The sequence below is a fragment of the Oryx dammah genome, unplaced genomic scaffold, assembly GCF_014754425.2.
Source record: "Oryx dammah isolate SB20612 unplaced genomic scaffold, SCBI_Odam_1.1 HiC_scaffold_26, whole genome shotgun sequence".
Taxonomy (NCBI): domain Eukaryota; kingdom Metazoa; phylum Chordata; class Mammalia; order Artiodactyla; family Bovidae; genus Oryx; species Oryx dammah.
Genome location: NW_024070210.1, coordinates 9382472 through 9405305, shown reverse-complemented (window position 1 = coordinate 9405305; position 22834 = coordinate 9382472).

The window sequence follows — 22834 nt, the reverse complement described above, 5'->3', positions numbered from 1 at the left end:
GAGTGTGTGTGTGTGAGAGTGAGAGAGAGTATGTGAGAGTGAGAGAGTGAGAGTGAGAGAGTGTGAGAGAGAGAGTATGTGAGAGAGAGAGTGAGTGAGAGTGTGTGTGTGAGAGAGTGAGATAGAGAGTGAGAGAGCAAGAGAGAGAGAGACCGAGTGGAGAGAGTGAGAGAAACAGTGAGAGAGAGAGAGAGAGTGTGTGTGTGTGAAAGAGAGAGAGTGAATGAGAGAGTGATAGAGAAACAGTGAGAGAGAGTGTGTGTGAGAGCAAGAGAGAGAGAGAGTGTGAAAGTGTGTGTGTGTGTGAGAGAGAGAATGAGAGAGAGTGAGAGAGAAAGAGAGAGAAAGTGAGTGAGAGAGAGTGTGTGTGTGAGAGAGAGAGAGAATGAGAGAGTGAGAGAGTGTGTGTGAGAGAGAGAAAGAGAGTGAGTGAGTGAGAGAGAGAGGGAGAGAGCGAGAGTGAGTGAAGGAGAGAGAGTGTGTGTGTGAGAGAGAGATAGAGTATGTGAGAGTGAGAGAGAGAGTGAGTGAGAGAGAGTGTGTGAGAGAGAATGAGAAAGAGTGAGTCAGTGAGAGAGTGAGAGAGAGAGTATGTGAAAGTGAGAGGGTGACTGAGTGAGAGAGAGAGTGAGTGAGAGTGTGTGTGAGTGAGAGAGTGAGAGAGCGAGAGGGAGAGAGACTGAGTGGAGAGAGTGAGAGAAACAGTGAGAGAGAGAGAGAGTGTGTGTGTGTGAGAGAGAGAATGAGGGAGAGAATGAGAGAATGAGAGAGAGTGTGGATGAGAGCGGTGTGCCCGCTCATGAGTGAGAGAGAGCAAGCACCAGCAAGCTCTCTTGCTTCCTGTCTCTCTGCTCTTTGCCATGTAACGGTAGAGCAATCGTGTCTGCAACCAGGAAAAGCATCTTTACCAGACACTGGATCTACTAGGGTCTTGATTTTGGACTCCCCAGTGTCCAGAACTATGAGAAATAAGTGTGTGTTGTGAAGTCACCCAGTCTATGTTATCTTGATGTAACTGCCCAAACTGACTCAGACTAGTGATGTTACACTTTGTGGTTTTAAAAAATAACTTCTCCTCAAGTGTTTTTTAACAACTCCTACTTCTGATAGGTAAAGGATGTTGTTGTTGTTTGATCACTAGGTTGTGTTTGACTCTTTCATGACCCCATGGGCTGTAGCCCACCAGTTTCCTCTGTGGGCTACAGAAAGCCTGTGGGATTTCCCAGGCAAGAATGCTGCAGGGGGCTGCCATTTCCTTCTTCAGGGGATCTGTCTGACCCAGGGATTGAACCAACATCTCCTGCCTTGGCATGCAGATTCTTTACCACAGAGCCTCCTGGAAAGCCCAGGTAAAGGATAACCTTAATCATATATGATAAATAATTAGCGGGGAGAGGGTCACAGCCTTACATTGGGAAACAGTTTTCCATAGATCTCTTATTTTTCCACATATCTTTAGAGCAGACTATCTTTGTTCCAGACTACCTTTCCAAGAATATTTATGAAGTGAACAATGAACAGTAGAGATAGGGTCTCCTTTCAGAGACAATGAAAGTTTGTTTACTGTGTAATATAATAAATATGTTAACTTCCTTTGGGACAAAAGGCAGGCATGATATTGTCCTGTATAAAACGTCTGAGTTCCATGAGCTTGGGAGCTTCCTCTCCTGTAATGCAATCTATGAGAGTAGGTGTCAACCTGGCCCTCTTCTTTGCTCTGCTGGAACTTGGGTGAGGAGGAGCAGTAAAAATGCTGATCCTCTGGCTGCGATTAATAAAGTCCTTGTTCACTGGCCCAGAGGTCCCAAGTCTTACACCTGTACCCAAGAAACTGGGACAGGTAACTTGTTCACTCAGACCCTTCACAGCTTTTTACATCTTTCCCTTCTCACTTTTTTTTAAACCTTCATTTGATTGTTTATTTACCTGATGAGGGAATGGACAAAAAATTACTTAATGGATTCTTGGAAAGATTATCAGAGTAATAGAAAAATTACCCTTTCTAAGTGACAGGTTGTGACAAGGAGGATAGAGAAGATGGAAGAACCAGAGGGTTGCAGAAAAGGGACATCATTTTAAATGGGTAACATCTACTTTTGGATTTTCCACAACTCAGCCCATTTTTCCTGTCTTCACTGTCAGTAGCTTTCCTGGTGGCTCAGATGGTAAATAATCCACCTGCAATGAGGGAGACTTGGGTTTGATCCCTGGGTGGGGAAGATCCCCTGGAGGAGGGCATGGCAACCCACTCTAGTATTCTTGCCTGGAGAATCCCATGGACAGAGGAGCCTGGCGGGCTACAGTCCATGGAATCAAAAAGTTGGTCACGACTGAGCGACTAACTGCTTATTGTTTTTTTTCATTATTGATTCTTCATTATTTTATAATTCATCTTCCTTTCCCCATACTTGCCCCAGTCCTTGGCCCAGCCCCTGTACCATCTCTGGGGGCATCAGAGCATGTAATTACATGGAAGTCTTCTGCTAGTGAAGACTAGGTTTAATTTTATTTGATTCAGTAAATCCAAGTTCTTTTTATGACTCAGAAACTTCAGAAAAGTGCTTGCTCCTTCCTCCCTGCATCCTTTTGGTGACACCTAGGTTCATAAAGTGCATTATTGTTCTGGTGAAGGAGGTGTGAATTCACAAATTATTGGTATCTACACAGTTTCTCCTGATCTTGCTGTTCTCTGCTGTCCAAAGGCTGATTTGGTCCCTCCTAAGTTAAACTGGTCCTATCTGGCTTTTTGTGTTTATTATACTGGCACACAGCTCTTTTTATTAACATTTACTTTTTTTTTAACATTTATTTTTAATTGGGAGATAATTGCTTCACAAAGAGCCAACTCATTGGAAAAGACTCCAATGCCGGGAAAGATTGAGGACAGGAGAGTGGTTGACAGAGGATGAGATGGTTGGATGGCATCATTGACTCAATGGACATGAGTCTGAACAAACTCTGGGAGATGGTGAAGAACAGGGAAGCCTGGCGTGCTGCAGTCCATGGGGTCACAAAGTTGTACACGTCTGAGGGACTGAACAATAACAGGTTGCTTTACAATGTTGTGTTGGTTTCTGCCATACCAAAGTGAATCAGCCATAATTATAACATGTCCCCTCCCTCTTGAACTTCCCTCCCACCCACCTCCAAACTCATCCCTCTAGTTTATAACAAAGCACGGGGTTGAGCTCCCTGTGTTATACAGTAACTTTCCACTAGCTATCTATTCTATTTTGAACTGTGGTGTTGGAGAAGACTCTTGAGAGTCCCTTGGACTGCAGGGAGATCCAACCAGTCCATTCTGAAGGAGATCAACCCTGGGATTTCTTTGGAAGGAATGATGCTAAAGTTGAAACTTTGGCCACCTCATGCGAAGAGTTGACTCATTGGAAAAGACTTTGATGCTGGGAGGGATTGGGGGCAGGAGAAGAAGGGGATGACCGAGGATGAGATGGCTGGATGGCATCACTGACTTGATGAACGCCGAGTCTGATTGAACTCCGGGAGCTGGTGATGGACAGGGAGGCCTGGCGTGCTGTGATTCATGGGGTCTCAAAGAGTTGGACATGACTGAGCAACTGAACTGAACTGAACTGAAAGTATAGATGGGGAAACAGTGGAAACAGTGTCAGACTTTATTTTTGGGGGCTCCAAAATCACTGCAGATGGTGACTGCAGCCATGAAATTAAAAGACGCTTACTCCTTGGAAGAAAAGTTATGACCAACCTAGATAGCATATTCAAAAGCAGAGACATTATTTTGCCGACTAAGGTCCATCTAGTCAAGGCTATGGTTTTTCCAGTAGTCATGTATGGATGTGGGAGTTGGACTGTGAAGAAGGCTGAGTGCTGCAGAATTGATGCTTTTGAACTGTGGTGTTGGAGAAGACTCTTGAGAGTCCCTTTGACTGCAAGGAGATCCAACCAGTCCATTCTGAAGGAGATCAGCCCTGGGATTTCTTTGGAAGGAATGATGCTAAAGCTGAAACTCCAGTACTTTGGCCACCTCAGGCGAAGAGTTGACTCATTGGAAAAGACTTTGATGCTGGGAGGGATTGGGGGCAGGAGGAGAAGGGGACGACAGAGGATGAGATGGCTGGATGGCATCACTGACTCAATGGACATGAGTCTGAGTGAACTCCAGGAGTTGGTGATGGACAGGGAGGCCTGGCGTGCTGCGATTCATGGGGTCACAAAGAGTCGGACACAACTGAGCGACTGAACTGAACAGATATATTTCAATGCTTTCTCTCAATTTGTCCCACTTTCCTTTCCCTGATGTGTTCACGAGTCCATTCTCTGTCTGCGTCTCTATTCCTGCCCGCAAATAGCTTTATCAGTACCATTTTTCTAGATTCCATATATATGCATTAATCTATGATATTTGCTTTTCTCTTTCTGACTTACTTTACTCAGGATAACAGGCTCTAGGTTCATCAACCTCACTAGAATTGACTCAAATTCATTTCTTTTTTATGGCTGAGTAATATTCCATTGTATATATGTGCCACTGTTTCTTTATCCATTCATCTGTCAATGGGAATCTAGGTTGCTTCCATATCCTGGCTATTGTAAATAGTGCCACAAAAAAAATCACTGAGGTACATGTATCTTTCGGAATTACGGTTTTCTCAGGGTATATGCCCACTAGTGGGACTGCTGGGTCATATGGTAGTTTTATTCCTAGGTTTTTAAGCATTCTCCATACTGTTCATCATAGTGGCTGTATCAATTTACATTCCCACCAACAGTGCAAGAGGGCTCCCTTTTCTCCACATCCTCTCCAGCATTTATTTTTTCATAGATTTTTTGATGATGGCCATTCTGACCTGTGTGAAGTGATATCTCATTGTAGATTTGATTGACATTTCTCTAATAATGAACAATATTGAACATCTTTTCATGTGTTTATTTGGCCATCCGTATGTCTCCTTTGGAGAAATAGTTCTTAAGTCTGTGTCTTGGCCATTAGCGGTCACTCCTGCACAGTGAACCTGCACAGTGAAGGACCTTTGCTGAACACACTGTGTCTGATCCTTGTCTCCAGGATTTTCTGGGTTCTCTGAGCATCTATATGTAGACCTCTAGGGTATCAGAAACACCTTCAGGCTCATCCGCTTGGATTCTTTTGTTCGATTTCTCTTATTCGATTTTGTGAGCTGATGTTAGGTGTTCAACCTCTCAGGTTATACCCAGGGGATAGCCACGACCTCTGATTGTTTTCGGTCTATCAAACCTCACACAGATATCTTATTTACTGCTTTTACCCAACAGGCAACTCCCCCCACCACTGCATACCCCATGACCTAATCTGTTAATAGCAAGGGGAAAAGGAATAGCTTGTCTTAGATAAGAGAAACACACACACACACACACACACACACACACGCACACGCACACACGCACAGACCCAAGTCTATGATCTAAATATTACTTTTATCTGCTAATGGTTGTTAAGGGAATGTAAATACTTTCCCTCCTCAAAGTTTAGCTTTAAAGACTATTATCTTGATTCACAACTAACATTTTAGTTTTAAAAACATGAAAGACGCTTCTTCTTTGTATTTATGTGTGAACAATTTTAATTCTATTTTTGTCTATCATTGATTCTAGCCCTTAAGGTAGCAAAGTAGTCCCAAAATGACTAAAGACAAAGACTTGTGCATGAAAATGCCAAGAGAAAGATAATGTATTTCACAAAATATTCCTTTCAGTATAATTATTTCCAAATCTCCTTGAGTTGCCTCCCTCAATGCTTTCTTCATGCTCTCTTTATTCACCAGTAAAGCTTCCACACAGTTCTTTTAATCTACCCATCATCCATGCATGTTTTAAAATATGAATTCAATATCATGGCTTCTAAGAAGACTTTTCCTCTGTTTACCATGTAAGTTGCATTCCTTTTTTATTCCTAAAGTGTCAAACCCCTGTTGCCTTGTAGTTTTAAAATCATTTTCTTTAGAGTGCTCAGTTTATAAGGATGTGCTTGGCAAACTACCTAGAGAGAAAACTTAGGTTTTTCCTTTTCATTTCAACCTCTCTAACTTTATTTGATATCTATTGGTAAAGCTACTTTATTTGTAAAAGTAAACTAGTTCAAGAATAAAAAATATTTTAAAATTTCTGAACCATTTCTTATTAATTTTATAATTAACAATAAGTATCCATAAAATGATTAAGTAATTTTTAGGTCTCACATATTCACTTAAGTCATATGTGCCTATGTCTTATGTTAATTATATTATATATTCTTTGAAAGCAGTGTATATGTTTTATTCTTTTATGTTTCCCCTACACCTTCTAATTTGTACCCATACAAGTGATAACCAGCTGTGGTTTTGATTGGCATTGCTAGGATCAAATTCTATAGTAATGCAGGAAACATTTCTATTCATCCAGAGTCTTATTGATTAGATTGGACTCCATCTAGGCCTACAAGGATGAATAAGGTTTGAAAAGATAACTAGGAAGAGGAGAAAAATTTATGAAGTGTGACAGCCTGAAAAAAGTTTCAGAGTTTGGAAAAGAAAAATCAATGGTCTCAGCTTTTGCATTTTATAACATGTATCTGGGTAGGCTTCCTCCCAGAATCTTAGTATAAGTGAATCTTCTCTTGAGAATAGAGTGCTATGCAATAAGCAGGTTAAAAGACAAGCCATGTGTCATTATAAAACCCTCTTAAGTATTTGCTATTAAGGACCAAACATGTTGTTTTGTTCAAAATTTTCATGAATGAACGAACTAATGTTCCTCTAATTAGCAAAGCCACCTTTTCATTGTATAAAAAATGATAATGCATATTTTTACTAGTGTTAACCACCCACAGTGATAACTTAAAAATGATATAGCAGTTTGTAACAGACAGGATCTTTGAAAATAGAGTTCAATCTCTTATTTAAATAGGTACTAGTAGCTGAGGCCCAGAGATGGGGATTGAGGTCTCCAGGGTCACATGACTGGCAAACAACAGAACAGGGGCTCAACTTGGGACTTTTGACCCTTCAAACCTCCACTCATGCCCCTCTAAAGGAGATCTGCCTTTCCAACAGAGATGAATTACTGAATAAAATGAGAGGGTTCAGCATTTTGAAACATATGATGCTCTCAACACACTACAACAATGCCTCTGTCCTCAGGAAATTAAAAAACAATTTTGAGAAATGAAATGGGTCAAAGGAGCTCTCACTGAATCTAAAGGCTGTGGATCAATTAGTAAATCAGTAACTGCTTCCTGGGCTTGAGATTTTCAGCCCCTCAGGGTGGGAGGTAAACCACCAAATAAATTTAAAAGGATCTCTACTGTTTCTTGTGAAACTCTGAAGACATTTATATTACACACTCTGCACCCTTAATTCATGGTGCAAAAACAGAAAGGCAGTCAGAAGCCTCATTTTTTTAAGAGGGTTATTTTCTATGATATTTAAAAAAATATCATAAAGGGTTTTTAGCAGAAGGGGAGTAATTGTCTAAGCTGAATTGAAAGGCTCAGATATTTTTATAACAAACATTAAAATTTCCTTGTTCTGTCTCTTCTTATTGATGATTGACTGCCATTCCTTTCTTTCCTCTCATGATTTCAGCGAAGAAAATCAGCCAACAAGATATAAGAGCTTCATTTTAACTTGGTTTCATATGCAATTTTAATGACAATTTTATGTACATTACTCAACCAACCCCCAAAACACTCAGAGGTCAAATTAGTATTTAAACAGACATTCTAAATGGAAATGAGTGCACAGTCATTAATTTATGAATGGTTTGATAGAACAGCAACTCTCCAAATCTTCCCAGAGTATTAGGAGCCTGAAAAATCAACAGCAAGCATTGATTTCTTTGCCTACTTGATTTTAGCAATTGCATTTCACTTGCCTGAAAAGTCAGGAAAGAAAGGTGTTTTGTGCTGTTTTCAGTCTCATCTGCACGGATCAATGCAATTTGCTCATGTCTGTGGATGTTATTTTGGCTTTAGTTGACCACCACATCTACAATTCAGTTGCAAGTCCCTGAAAAGGTCATCTTGGGTCTTCGCTGAGCCTAGTTAAGTGCTATAAACCTTGATTCAAAACCCTGAATTTCAAGTAGGTAACGGATAGTGATGATGAGATTGCTATTGACACTGTGTTGTCTGATTTCCAGAGTTACTTTGTGTAATATCTAAATAAATGAGCATTTCCCAATTACCTACTGTTGTACTGAACATGTCTCATCTCATGATGAGGAATCATAGAGCAATAAAGTATTCATTGTCAGAAGCATTTGGTAGGTGCAGATACGACCCCTTAAACATATCTACATCCTATTCCCCTAGAACCGTATGTTATATTATTAATACATGGAAAGTAGAGCTAACACTGCAGATGGAACTAAAGTTAGTAATGAAATAACCTTAAAGTATGGGGATTATTCTGAATTATCTAGGTAATCACATGGGTCTTTTAAAGACAAACAGAGGAGTCAGAGTCAGTGATGCCATGTGAGAAAGACTTGACCAGCTGGTATTGGCTTTGTAAAAACAAGAAGGGACCACAGGCCAAGGAATGTGGGCAGCCTAGAAATGGAAGAGGCCAGAGAACAGATTCTATTCTAGATCTTCCAGAAGAAAGGCAGTTTGCCAACACCTTGATTTTAGCCCATTGAGACCATGTTTAGACTTCTGACCTCTACAACTATAGAATAGTAAATTTTTGTTATTTTGAGCTAATATGTATGTGATAATTTGTTACAGCAACAAGAGCAATGCAGGATATTTGGACTCCACTCACCTAGACTGATTAAGTATTGTGTATGTGTGTGTGTACACACACACGAGAGGGAGAGAGAGAACAATCTTTAAGGTGACTTTTCATTTATTCTTTTTACCTGTGAATAATATTTTATAAATCACCCACAGTGTATTTCATTATTTGTTGTTGTTGCTCTGTCATTCAGTCGTGTCTGACTCTTTACCGCCCCGTGAACTGCAACACGCCAGGCTTCCCTGTCCATCACCAACTTCCGGAGCTTGCTCAAACTCATGTCCATTAAGTCGGTGATGCCATCCAAGCATCTCATCCTCTGTCATCCACTTCTCCTGCTGCTTTCAATCTTTCCCAGCATCAGGGTCCTTTCCAATGAATTGGCTCTTTACATTAGGTGGCCAAAGTGTTGGAGCTTCAGCTTTAGCATCGGTCCTTCTAATGTATATTCAGGGTTGATTTCCTTTAGGATTCACTGGTTTGATCTCCTTGCTATCCAAGGGACTCTCAAGACTCTTCTCCAACAACATAGTTCAAAAGCATCAATTCTTATATTTCATTATAGTGTATTTATCTATTCCTCTGTTCATGGAGACAAATGTTTTCCATAGTCTGCTATTACAATCATCCTGTAATAACCTCCTTTACTTGCTTTTTTTACATGCATTTTACTTTCTTTTTTTTACATGTATTTTGCTTTTATTTTTATGTGAGTGCATTCTTTGGGCATAAACTTAGACATAAAATTATGTGGATGTATGAACTTTCCATTTTCAAATAAAATCAAATACATAATGTTAAATTGCTATTCAAAGTGGCTAGATCAGTTTACACAGCATAATAGTATAAAAGTTTGAATTTATCCATGTTCTTGCCACAACTAGTCCTGGGTTTTTTGTTTGTTTTTAAATTTTTATGGGGGTATCTTTGATTTACACTGTTGTGTTAGTTATGTTATAACCATTGTGAGATGCTACCTCATTGTCGTTTTGATTTGCGTTTCTCTAATAATTAGTGATGCTGAACATCTTTCCTGTGCCTCTTGGCCATCTGTATGTCTTCTTTCAAGAAAGTCTAGAGACAAACCCAAGCACCTATGGTCACTTTTTGTTGTGGTTTTTTTGTCCCTAAGTCTTATCCCAGTCCATCTTAGTTCACTGATTCCTAGAATGTCGATGTTCACTCTTGTCATCTCCTCTTTGACCACTTCCAATTTGCCTTGATTCATGGACCTGACATTCCAGGTTTCTATGCAATATTGCTCTTTACAGCATCGAATCTTGCTTATATTACCAGTCCCAGTGTTGTTTTTGCTTTGGCTCCATCCCTTCATTCTTTCTGGAATTATTTCTCCACTGAACTCTAGGAGCATATTGGTCACCTACTGACCTGGGGAGTTCCTCTTCCAGTGTCCTATCATTTTGCCTTTTCATACTGTTCATGGGGTTCTCAAGGCAAAAATACTGAAGTGGTTTGTCATTCCCTTCTCCAGTGCACCACATTCTGTCAGAATGTTCATCAGTGAAGTAAGATAGACTGGAATGGGTGAATTTAACTAAGATGACCATTATATCTATGACTGTGGGCAGGAATCCTTTAGAAGAAATGGAGTAGCCATCATAGTCAACAAAAGAGTCCGAAATGCAGTAAATAGATGCAATCTCAAAAACAACAGAATGATCTCTGTTCATTTCCAAGGCAAATCATTCAATATCACGGTAATCCAAGTCTATGCCCTGACCAGTAATGCTGAAGAAGCTGAAGTTGAACAATTCTATGAAGACTTATAAGACCTTCTAGAACTCACACCCAAAAAAGATGTCCTTTTCATTACAGGGGACTGGAATGCAAAAGTAGGAAGTCAAGAAACACCTGGAGTAACAGGCAAATTTGGCCTTGGAATGCGGAATGAAGCAGGGCAAATGCTAATAGAGTTCTGCCAAGAGAACACACTGGTCATAGCAAACACCCTCTTCCAACAACATAAGAGAAGACTCTACACATAGACATTACCAGATGGCCGAAATGAGATTGATTATATTCTTTGCAGCCAAAGATGGAGATGTTCTATACAGTCAGCAAAAACAAGACTGGGAGCTGACTGTGGCTCAGATCATGAACTCCTTATTGCCAAATTCAGACTGAAATTGAAGAAAGCAGAAAAAACCACTAGACCATTCAGGTATGACCTAAATCAAATCCCTTATGACTATACAGTGGAAGTGAGAAATAGACTTAGAGGACTAGATCTGATAGACAGAGTGCCTGATGAACTATGGATGGAGGTTCATGACACTGTACAGGAGACAGGAATCAAGAACATCCCCAAGAAAAAGAAATGCAAAAAAGCAAAATGGCCATTTGAGGAGACCTTACAAATAGCTGTGAAAAGAAGTGAAAAGCAAAGCAGAGAATAAAAGATTATCCTATTTGAATGCAGAGTTCCAAAGAATAGCTAGGAGAGATAAGAAAGCCTTCCTCAGCAATCAATGCAAAGAAATAGAGGAAAACAATAGAATGGGAAAGACTAGAGATCTCTTCAAGAAAATTAGAGAGACCAAGGGAACATTTCATGCAAAGATGGGCTCGATAAAGGACAGAAACAATATGGACCTAATGGAAGCAGAAGATATTAAGAAGAGGTAGCAAGAATACACAGAAGAACTGTTCAAAAAAGATCTTCACAACCCAGATAATCACGGTGGTGTGATTACTCATGTAGAGCCAGACATCCTGGAATGTGAAGCCAAGTGGGCCTTAGGAAGCATCACTAAGAATAAAGCTAGTGGAGGTGATGGAATTCCAGTGGAGCTATTTCAAATCCTGAAAGATGATGCTATGAAAGTGCTGCACTCAATATGCCCACAAATTTGGAAAACTCAGCAGTGGCCACCGGAGTGGAAAAGGTCAATTTTCATTCCAATCCCAAAGAAAGGCAGTGCCGAAGAATGCTCAAACTACCGCACAATTGCACTCATCTTACACGCTAGAAAAGTAAAACTTAAAATTCTCCAAGCCAGGCTTTAGCAATATGTGAGCTGTTAACTTCCAGATGTTCAAGTTGGATTTAGAAAAGACAGAGGAACCAGAGATCAAATTGCCAACATCCACTGGATAATCGAAAAAGCAAGAGAGTTCCAGAAAAACATCTATGTTTGCTTTATTGACTATGCCAAAGACTTTGACTGTGTGGATCACAATCAACTGTGGAAAATTGAAAGAGATGGGAATACCAGGCCACCTGACCTGCCTCTTGAGAAACCTGTATGCCGGTCAGGAAGCAACAGTTAGAAACGGACATGGAACAACAGACTGGTTCCAAATAGGAAAAGGAATACGTCAAGGCTGTATATTGTCACCCTGCTTATTTAACTTCTATGCAGAGTACATCATGAGAAACGCTGGACTGGAAGAAACACAAGCTGGAATCAAGATTGCCGGGAGAAATATCAATAACCTCAGATATGCAGGTGACACCACCCTTATGGCAGAAAGTGAAGAGGAGCTAAAAAGCCTCTTGATGAAAGTGAAAGAGGAGAGTGAAAAAATTGGCTTAAAGCTCAACATTCAGAAAACGAAGATCATGGCATCTGGTCCCATCACTTCATGAGAAATAGATGGGGAAACAGTGTCAGACTTTATTTTTGGGGGGCTCCAAAATCACTGCAGATGGTGATTGCAGCCATGAAATTAAATGACGCTTACTCCTTGGAAGGTATGACCAAGAAGACAGCATATTAAAAAGCAGAGACATTACTTTGTCAACAAAGGTCTGTGTAGTCAAGCCTATGGTTTTTCCAGTGGTCATGTATGTATGTGAGAGTTGGACTGTGAAGAAAGCTAAGTGCCGAAGAATTGGTGCTTTTGAACTGTGGTGTTGGAGAAGACTCTTGAGAGTCCCTTGGACTGCAAAGAGATCCAACCAGTCCATCCTAATGGAGATCAGTCCTGGGTCTTATCCCATCCTTTGCAACCCCATGGACTGTAGCCAGCCAAGCTCTTCTGTCCTTGGGATTTCTCAGGCAAGAAAACTGGAGTGGGTTACCATATCCTTCTTTAGGGGATCTTTTGGACCCGGGGATTGAACTCACATCTCCTGAACTGGCAGGAAGATTCTTTACCACTGAGCTACTTGGAAAACCCTAAGGCAAGGAGGCATATTCAATAGACAAAAGACAGTCTCTTCAATGAGTGGTGCTGGGAAAACTGAACAGTTAACTTGTAAAAGACTGAAAGTAGAATACTCCCTAACACCATACATAAAAATAAACAAAATGGATTAAACATCTAAATGTAAGGCCAGATACTATAAAACTCTTGCAGGAAAATATAGGCAGAATAGTCTCTTATATAAATTTTAGCATGGCATCTTTTTTATCCATCTCCTAGAGAAATGGAAAGTAAAAACAAAAATAAACAGGGCACCTAGTTAAATTTAAAAGCTTTTACATGGCAGAAGAAACTATAAACAAGCAAACAACCCAATCAAAAAATGGGTGGAAGATCTAAGTTTATACATTTCTCCAAAGTAGTCATAGAGTTTTAACTGAATCGATGAATTGACCTTATGGATATTATCAATTATGACAGTTGTGTGCCAATGAACTTGGCCTTCCCTGGTGGCTCAGATGATAAAGAATCCACCTGCAATGTGGGAGAACCTGGATCGATCCCTGGGTTGGGAGGATCCCCTGGAGGTGGGCACGGCAACCCACTCCAGTATTCTTGCCTGGAGAATCCCCATGAACAGAGGAGCCCGGCAGGCTACAGTCCATGAGGTCACAAAGAGTCAGATATGATTGAGTGACTAAGCCCAAATAAACTTATTTACAAAACAGAAATAGAGTCATAGATGTAGAAGAAAAACTTACGGTTACCAAGGGGGTAAGACATTAGGACTGACATACACACAGTACTATATATAAAATGCTGCTACTGCTAAGTCACGTCAGTCATGTCCGACTCTGCGACCCCATAGACGGCGGCCCATCAGGCTCGCATCCCTGGGATTCTCCAGGCAAGAATAATGGAGTGGGTTGCCATTTCCTTCTCCAGTGCATGAAAGTGAAAAGTGAAAGTGAAGTCGCTTAGTCGTGTCCTATTCTTCACGACCCCATGTACTGTAGCCTACTAGGCTTTTCCATCCATAGGATTTCCCAGGCAACAGGTAACTAGTAAGAACCTACTGTATAGCGCAGGGAGCTCTCATCAGTTCTCTGTAATAACCTATATCAGAAAAGACTCTAAAAGAGTGCATATGTATAACTGATTCACTTTGCTGTAAGCAAAAAGTAAGACAATACTATAAAGCAACTATTCTCCAATAAAGATTCATTAGAATTAAAACAAAGTTATAACAGTTGACATTAATTATATAAAAAATCAGCCAACTTCTGATAGATGGTGATATTTTTAAAGGCTTCACTTAGAACTCTAACTGCTAAGTCACTTCAGTCATGTCCGACTCTATGCGACCCCACAGATGGCAGCCCACCAGGTTCCCCCGTCCCTGGGATCCTCCAGGCAAGAACACTGGAGTTGGGTGCCAATTCTTTCTCCAATACATGAAAGTGAAAGGAGAAAGTGAAGCAGCCCAGTTGTGTCTGACTCTTAGAGACCCCACGGACTGCAGCTGACCAGACTCCTCTGTCCATGGGATCCTCCGGACGAGAGTACTGGAGTGGGGTGCCATTGCCTTCTCCTAGAACGTAACAGTGGCTTCTTATTGCCCCCAGAATGAGATATGATATTGCTAAGACAGTGTGAGTCCTTGGCCTACCTGTTCCCCCGGCTCACATCTCCCCACAGTCTGTTTTCTTTCCAGTTCCAGTTATGCCAAATGACTTTTACCTTTGAACACACAATGTTGACTTTTGACTTTAAAATTTTCTTCATTTCTATCTTCCACCTGGTGATTCACCACTTCCATCTCTCCTGGCTAATCCCTTTTTCTAGTCTAAAACTTGTATGAGAATACGTTTTCACCAAGAAAACCTTAACAACTTTACTTTGGGTTCCATGCCCTTCTTTTGGTTCTCATCACAATGCATTATCATGCCAAAATGCTTTTTAAAAAATAGATAATATAGGCAAATGAGTCAGATCTCCAAAGCATAAAAAGATTTTAAAAACATGAATTTCACCCATAAATGCCTCTTAATTGCTTAGTTTTGTTTTTCCTTGAACATAACAATTATTACATTCTTATTTAACCTTGAAAAATTTTATGTCTCTATACAAGCCAATATAACACACACACACAAATAAATATATTTTCTTCTCTTTATTCATTTATTTCTGAACACTGGCTGAGAAATATTTTCTCTGGATAGGGAACATAAGGACGTGGAGATTATGAATAAGAGGTGGCTGATTATGGGAAGATTGCAGAGAAAGCAACTCAGACAGCAAGTTTGAAGACCTTGATGTGGTAGTAGGAGAACTGGCATCTTCCAGAATGCAGGGAGGCCACTAGTAGAGTCAGCGAAGGAAGGGTAAGAAAAGCAAGATCAGGTTATTAATAGGTTTCTGTTTTCATTAATAGAAATATTAATGTGTGTGGTGCAAAGCATTAGACTTTGTTCTGTAATCTACTTTTAAAAATTTTAATGAAATAATGATTTTTTCCGTTAGTTCTATGAAAATCATTCGTGATTTTTCATTGTATTCATAGCTTTCTCTGTTTGTTTTACTCTGTGTTCCCTTTTCTTCATTTTTTTGTATACTTATATGTGTAACTCTGATATTTAGAAAGCATTGCAATCCTTAAAAATAAAGCTTCATAACAAATACTTCTTAAAAAAAATCAATCTCTGTTATAAAAGAGATGATTAATTAACATATTTCCACTTCCTTTCCTCTCTTCTCTGTCCCTTATATCCTTCAATTTTAGTCAGTTTAAAAGTCTTTTTTGATTATTATCATTGTAGATTTAAATCTCTTTTATTCTATAATTTAATCTGTCAGCTTTCTGTGATATCCTTTGACTCCCAGCTATTAACTATCCAGTGCTATCCCTTGTCCAGTTGCTATGGTTTTCCCCTAGTCAGTTTTGGAGGCTGAACTTTGTCCTCTAATAATTTCCCCAGAAAGACTCATGGGAACAACTTTTACTCAGCTCTCATTTATTTAACACTATTTGCCTGTAGCTTTTATAGCTAAATAATCAGTTGACTTAATATAACTCCCTAGGCTTATGTTTTCTAATTTAATTTAATATGGTGATCAACAATCTTATGAATTTGAATGATCTTGTAGGTTTCCCTAATATCTATGTTTTAGTCTGTTTCTCTGCTCCTGAAGGGATTCTGTACTTTGAATTTCAGTTGTATCTTACTATCCACTATTATGGGTCAGTTTCTCAAGCAACAGTATGCATTTTCACCATGGAAATTCAAACTCACTTTTATTTCAGGAAAAATTTATTGACTTATGACTCTATATTGCTTCCTAGTAAGTTGTTTCCTTTCTTGGAGACCCTAGTCTTGTGAATTTCCCTTGTCTGATTCTCTGTCATTTGCTTGCTGATTTGTTTTTATTCTTTCTTCCATTTCTTTTTGTAAATTTGATTTATTTTTATCCTCTCTGCCATTATATTCTTCAGTGTTTTTTTTTTTTTTCACTCTTGTGTGCCTTTTATTTTCATTGTTATGACTGTGTTGGTTTTACTTGTTGTCTACTTTTTTCTTTGAGACCTGTCAGCTTTGATTTCATCCCTTCCACTTTTTTAAACATTTATTTCCTGGGGACTCTGATTTCTGCTTTATGATATTATTTTAGAGAGACAAAAGTCATCCAGCTTTTCAAATTCATAAAATATTTACTCATACTTTTCAACAGATGCATGGATTTGTTGTCTATAAATTTGATGCTTTTTGGGTTTTGCATTATGTTAGGTTTAATGGTAGCTGAAACTGCCATAAATGTTTTTGACATGTGCTACTGCTAAAACTTCTTTTTCTTTTGTTAATGCAGTTGATTTTTAAGGGTTTGTTTTCTTTCTAGACTTATCTTTTGGCAGTAGCCTGCTAACACTTGACCTCATCAATTTAACTTCCTTGTCCTAATTAATAAGCACTGTCTTCTGTATAGAAGGTATTTATGAATATATTATCTAGAATAAAACTAAAGAAAGGGTTCTGTGACAATTCACTAGAGCCCTCTGTTAGGCTGTCATCTATCAAAAACTCCATGTCCACTTACTTTTAATTGTTCCACATGTTACTAAGCTTTTTTTTTTTTTTTTAGCAATTAACACTGTCTTTATTTTTTTTTATATCTCACATTTTCTTTATTTTTTAAGCTTTTTATTTTTGTTTATTTATTTATTAAATGTTATTTTTACTTTATTTTACTTTACAATACTGTATTGGTTTTGCCATATATTGACATGAATCCACCATGGGTGTATACGAGCTCCCAATCCTGAATCCCCCTCCCACCTCCCGCCCCATATCATCTCTCAGGATCATCCCTGTGCACCAGCCCCAAGCATCCTGTATCTTGTATCGAACATAGACTGGTGCCTCGTTTCTTACATGATAGTATACATGTTTCAATGCCATTCTCCCAAATCATCCCACCCTCTCCCTCTCCCACAGAGTCCAAAAGTCCATTCTATATCTCTGTGTCTCTTTTGCTGTCTCGCATACAGGGTCATCATTACCATCTTTCTAAATTCCATATATATGTGTCAGTATACTGTATTGGTGTTTTTCTTTCTTGCTTACTTCACTCTGTATAATCAGCTCCAGTTTCATCCATCTCATTAGAAATGATTCAAATGTATTCTTTTTAATGGCTGAGTAATACTCCATTGTGTATATGTACCACAGCTTTCTTATCCATTCATCTGCTGATGGACATCTAGGTTGTTTCCATGTCCTGGCTATTATAAACAATGCTGCAGTGAACATTGGGGTACATGTGTCTCTTTCAATTCTGGTTTCCTTGGTGTGTATGCCCAGCAGTGGGATTGCTGGGTCATAAGGCAGTTCTATTTGCAATTTTTTAAGGAATCTCCACACTGTTCTCCATAGTGGCTGTACTAGTTTGCATTCCCACCAACAGTGTAAGAGGGTTCCCTTTTCTCCACACCCTCTCCAGCATTTATTGCTTGTAGACTTTTGGATCGCATCCATTCTGACTGGTGTGCAATGGTACCTCATTGTGGTCTTGATTTGCATTTCTCTGATAATGAGTGATGTTGAACATCTTTTCATGTGTTTGTTAGCCATCTGTATGTCGTCTTTGGAGAAATGCCTGTTTAGTTCTTTGGCCCATTTTTTGATTGGGTCTTTTATTTTTCTGGAGTTGAGCTGTATAAGTTGCTTGTATATTTTTGAGATTAGTTGTTTGTCAGTTGCCTCATTTGCTATTGTTTTCTCCCATTCAGAAGGCGGTCTTTTCACCTTACTTATAGTTTCCTTTGTTGTGCAGAAGCTTTTAATTTTAATTAGATCCCATTTGTTTATTTTTGCTTTTATTTCCAGTATTCTGGGAGGTGGATCATAGAGGATCCTGCTGTGATTTATATCGGACAGTGTTTTGTGTATGTTTTCCTCTAGGAGTTTTATAGTTTCTGGTCTTACATTTAGATCTTTAATCCATTTTGAGTTTATTTTTGTGTGTGGTGTTAGAAAGTGATCCAGTTTCATTCTTTTACAAGTGGTTGACCAGTTTTCCCAGCACTACCTGTTAAAGAGATTGTCTTTACTCCATTGTATATTCTTGCCTCCTTTGTCGAAGATAAGGTGTCCATAGGTGTGTGGATTTTTATTCTCCTCAGTCTCTTCAATTCTTCCGAAAGTACTTCAGTCTTTATTTTGGCAGTTTATTTTGCCAGTAATGCACTTAGCTTTTTCAGTAGAAAAGCCTTTCACTAGGTTATAGTTGACTACGGTCAACTTTGATTCTGAATTTTCTGGTGAGTTTTAGAGGCCACAGATGTATATCTCTGAACTAACTCTTATTTTTATCACATAACAAAAAAATGATGAAGCTAGCATCATCATTGTGATATTATTACTACTATTGTGAATACTTAGCGGTAATTGATTGCCATCTGTCTTGCAACTGTACAGACCATTTTATACCAAGTACTTTATTTAATCTTCATAGTAACCTCAGTGGGGCTTCATAGTAGAAAGCCCCTTCATACACAGTTCCTACTCAGTATAGTAAAAATGATGACTCTCATTTATATATAGGAAATCTGACATGCAGAAAGTTGGAGTAGCACAAAGTTACACAGCCAGTAATGAATGGAGCTAGGACTTACACTAAGGATGGCTGACACAGGAACACACTTCTAAAACCACTACTCCATAATACCTTCCTCTATTCATTTTGTAATCTTGGTCTGTCCTCTAATGTCTCTATAGCTTTGCTCCTCACTTATTAAATAAGGAGACTGAAATAGGTAATCTGAAGGATTGTTTTTATTTCTAGTATATTGTGATTCTGGAATAGGTTTTCATGTTTTTCTGTATTCCTTATAGAACACATATATGTTTCTTTTTTCATGAAGAGTAGCCAGAAATCCACTTCCAACATCACTTCTGGAATGACACTGACTTTCTCATTTCTCAAGGGATTACAGCTGAGTTGCTGTTGAGAAGCTACCATATCAATATGAACTCTAAAAGTGGAAACTTCCTTCCTAAGCGAACTAATATTGTAAGCATATTGCTTGAAATACACGCCCTTGGAACCTCCTTAAGTAAGAGGGAGTCTACCTCCATGGACAATCCACTTACCTTCTATTAGTTTTCCTTCAATTTTTTACCCTCCTATGTGCTAAATATTGCAAATCCCAGGTGGTGCCAGCGGTAAAGAAACCAGCTGCCAATGCAGGGGATGTCAAGGATGCAGGTTCGATCCCTGGTTTAGAAACATCCCCTGAAGGAGGACATGGCAAGCGACTCCAGTATTCTTGCCTGGAGAGCACCCTGACAGGCTTCAGCCCATGAGGTCACAAAGAGTCAGACATGGCTGAAGTGAGGGAGCACACGTATGCTAAATTTGGGGGCCGGGAAATGGCGAGTTCATACAGCTGCTCAGTCCAGTTCAGTTCAGTTCAGTCTCTCAGTCGTGTCAGACTCTTTGCGACCCCATGAATCACAGCATGCCAGTCCTCCCTGCTCATCACCAACTGCTATGCATCATACAGCTACTAGTTATAAGAAAAAACAAGTTCAAGGCCATTTTGCAATCCCAGTCAGTCCTCCAAATACAGCTAGCTCAAAGAGTCACAAGTGACAGGCAGTCTTAAATTGATCCTATTTGGACTGATTCTCTGTCAGTATAGATTCTGTGCCTCCAACTTGCTGTGCAGCAGCACCGCTCTGGCTAGCGACGCCGACGCCTCCTTGGTGGGTCACTGTCGGATCCACTTCAAATCAAGCATGCAAAGCACTTGGGCTCACTTCACCTCGCTCCTTTCTCCACAGAGCAACTCAGAAAGTGATTTCTGTGCAGGAAAAGGCTTTGAATCATCTTCTTGCACCTTTTGAGCTCTGTACTTGGTGAAAACTTGTCAGTGGGCCAGATTATGATTCGAACCAAATCTAGGCTCATGTTTAATATTTTAAATTCCTGGATGGTCTTCTCTTTGCTCTGATAGTCTGTCTCTTTTCTTTCTGTCTTTAGATGAGAAAGTCTCTTTAGAAAAGTGATACTCAGGAGGCCCACTTTATCCACCAGGGAATGTGTTCCAAGACCTCCAGAGTGGATGCTGGACACCATGAACAGTACCGAACTCTATGTACACTGTATTTTTGCCTATACATACATACCCGTGGTAAAGTTTAAATTTATAAATTAGGCACAAGAAGAGAATACCTGAATGGCCAGCATTGGTATTCTTTTACTTTGGAGCCATTATTAGGTAAAATAAGGTTTCTTTCAACACAAGTGCTGCAATACTGTTGATAGTCAACCAAGATGCTAATAAATGACTAGCAAGCAGGATGTTCCAGAGAAGGCAATGGCACCCCACTCCAGTACTTTTGCCTGGATAATCCCATGGACAGAGGAGCCTGGTAGGCTGTAGTCCATGGGGTCACTAAGAGTCGCTGAGAGACTTCACTTTCACTTTTCACTTTCATGCATTGGAGAAGGAAATGGCAACCCACTCCAGTGTTCTTGCCTGACGAATCCCAGGGACAGTGGAGCCTGATAGGCTGCCGTCTATGGAGTTGCACAGAGTCAGACACAATTGAAGCAACTTAGCTGCAGCAGTCAGCAGGATGTTCTGGACGAAGGGGTGATTCATGTCCTCAGTAGGACAGAGTGGGATGGAAGGAGATTTCATCACTGATACTCAGAATGGCCCACAATGTAAAACTTATGAATTGTTTATTTCTATGAAACTTTCTGTCTGATATTTTTGGACCATGGTTGGCCCCAGGTAACTGAAACCAGGGAAAGCAAAACCACAGATAAGTGGGGACAATTGTACTAATATTTTCAGATTAGACATTGTGTTCTGGAGGAGATAGTAGTCTCCTTGTTTGTATGTGACCTGGAGACTTTTTCTAGAAACCCTGAGGCACCTGGAGGTTCCGATTCATTTTTTTTTAACACACAGTGTGGCTGGAGAATAAGAAAGAGCAGAGCAGGTTCCAATTCTTTTACTTTTTTCCTTCATTCATTACCACTGTTTTTTACCTTTATCTTAAATCTTCTAAGAAAATCTGGAAACACACTTAGTGTTCATAGTCTTATAATCAGTACCTCATTGCAGAGGAAAGCTTGTTGTTCTGAACCTTTGTATCTTCCCTGAACTCATGCGTTGAAACCCTAGTCCCTGATGTGATGGTATTAGAAGTGGGGTCTTTGGGAGGTGACCAGGTCATATGGGTGGAGCCCTTTTGAATGGAATCAATGTTCTTATAGGAAGAGACATGAGAAAAACGATCTCTCCTCTTCACCATGTGAAAATACAGTAAGAAATCAGCCATCTGCAAAATAGGAAGGGGACCTTCACCAGCACAGGGCCTACCAGAACCTTGATCTTGGACATCCCAGACTTCAGATCAGTGAGAAATGAATGTTTGCTGTTGAAGTCACTCACTCCATGGTAATTTGTTATAGCAGCCCAAGCTAAGGCATCCACTTAGCCAAAAATAACACCTGGATCCCGGTCCAGTCTCTGCTCCTGTGACCTTGAACAACTTACTAAACTACTTTAACTTTTAGTCTTTTTCAAATACACTTTTCACTACAGTGATTTTGATGATTTTTAAAATCTTTATCAACTTTAAATTGCTGTGATTGTACTCATTATAAAGAACTATCCTCTTAATTTTAGTGACATGAGTCTGAAAGATGAAAACCTTCATTTCTAAGTAACTGCCTGTCATTCAGGATTCTCTCCCACATGTGGCATTTCTGGATGTATAGCTAATTTTTCAGCTTTGCTTTAGAGAACTCCCCTGTGTAGAAAATAGAAAGAATAGAAAATGGTTTTAGAAGTTTTAAACCTTAATTTTAAAGCTATATAATCTTTTATTGTCTTCTGTAGATGGATCTTTGATCAGAAGGTCTTAGGTGGGTTGTATCATTTGCAAGAACAATTCAAGAATCTTTCACATAAAGATATTGATCGATTATCCAAATAAAAGCTGTATATAATTTTTTTCTATTAAAAAAGACTCAAGGATGACATACCTGTCCTGCTGACAAAAAAAACAACTAGTTTCGTACAATAAAACAATAGTGCCCATACTTAGAAGCTGGAGATGGGGATGGGAAAGAGAAGAAAATGGGGAAAATGAAAAAGGAAAAAAGAGATTAAAAGAATTCCCAATTGCTAAATTCCCTTGAGCCACTGCCACAGCATATCTGCAACTGATGGTAAGATTTAAATCCTTGGGCCTAACTCATGCTGATTTGTAACCTACTTCTGCTGCTCCTGAATCAGTATATGATTATCCCTTTTGTTACCAAGCCCATCACTAAGCATCTTGCCCTTAAACTTGGGCAAGATGGATTTCTTTCCCAGACCTTGGGCTTTAGAGTGCCCTTCTAACACCTCTGCAGCTGAGACTGGAGGAGCATACGACCAAGAGGATGTCCTCACTAATGATGGTACTTCC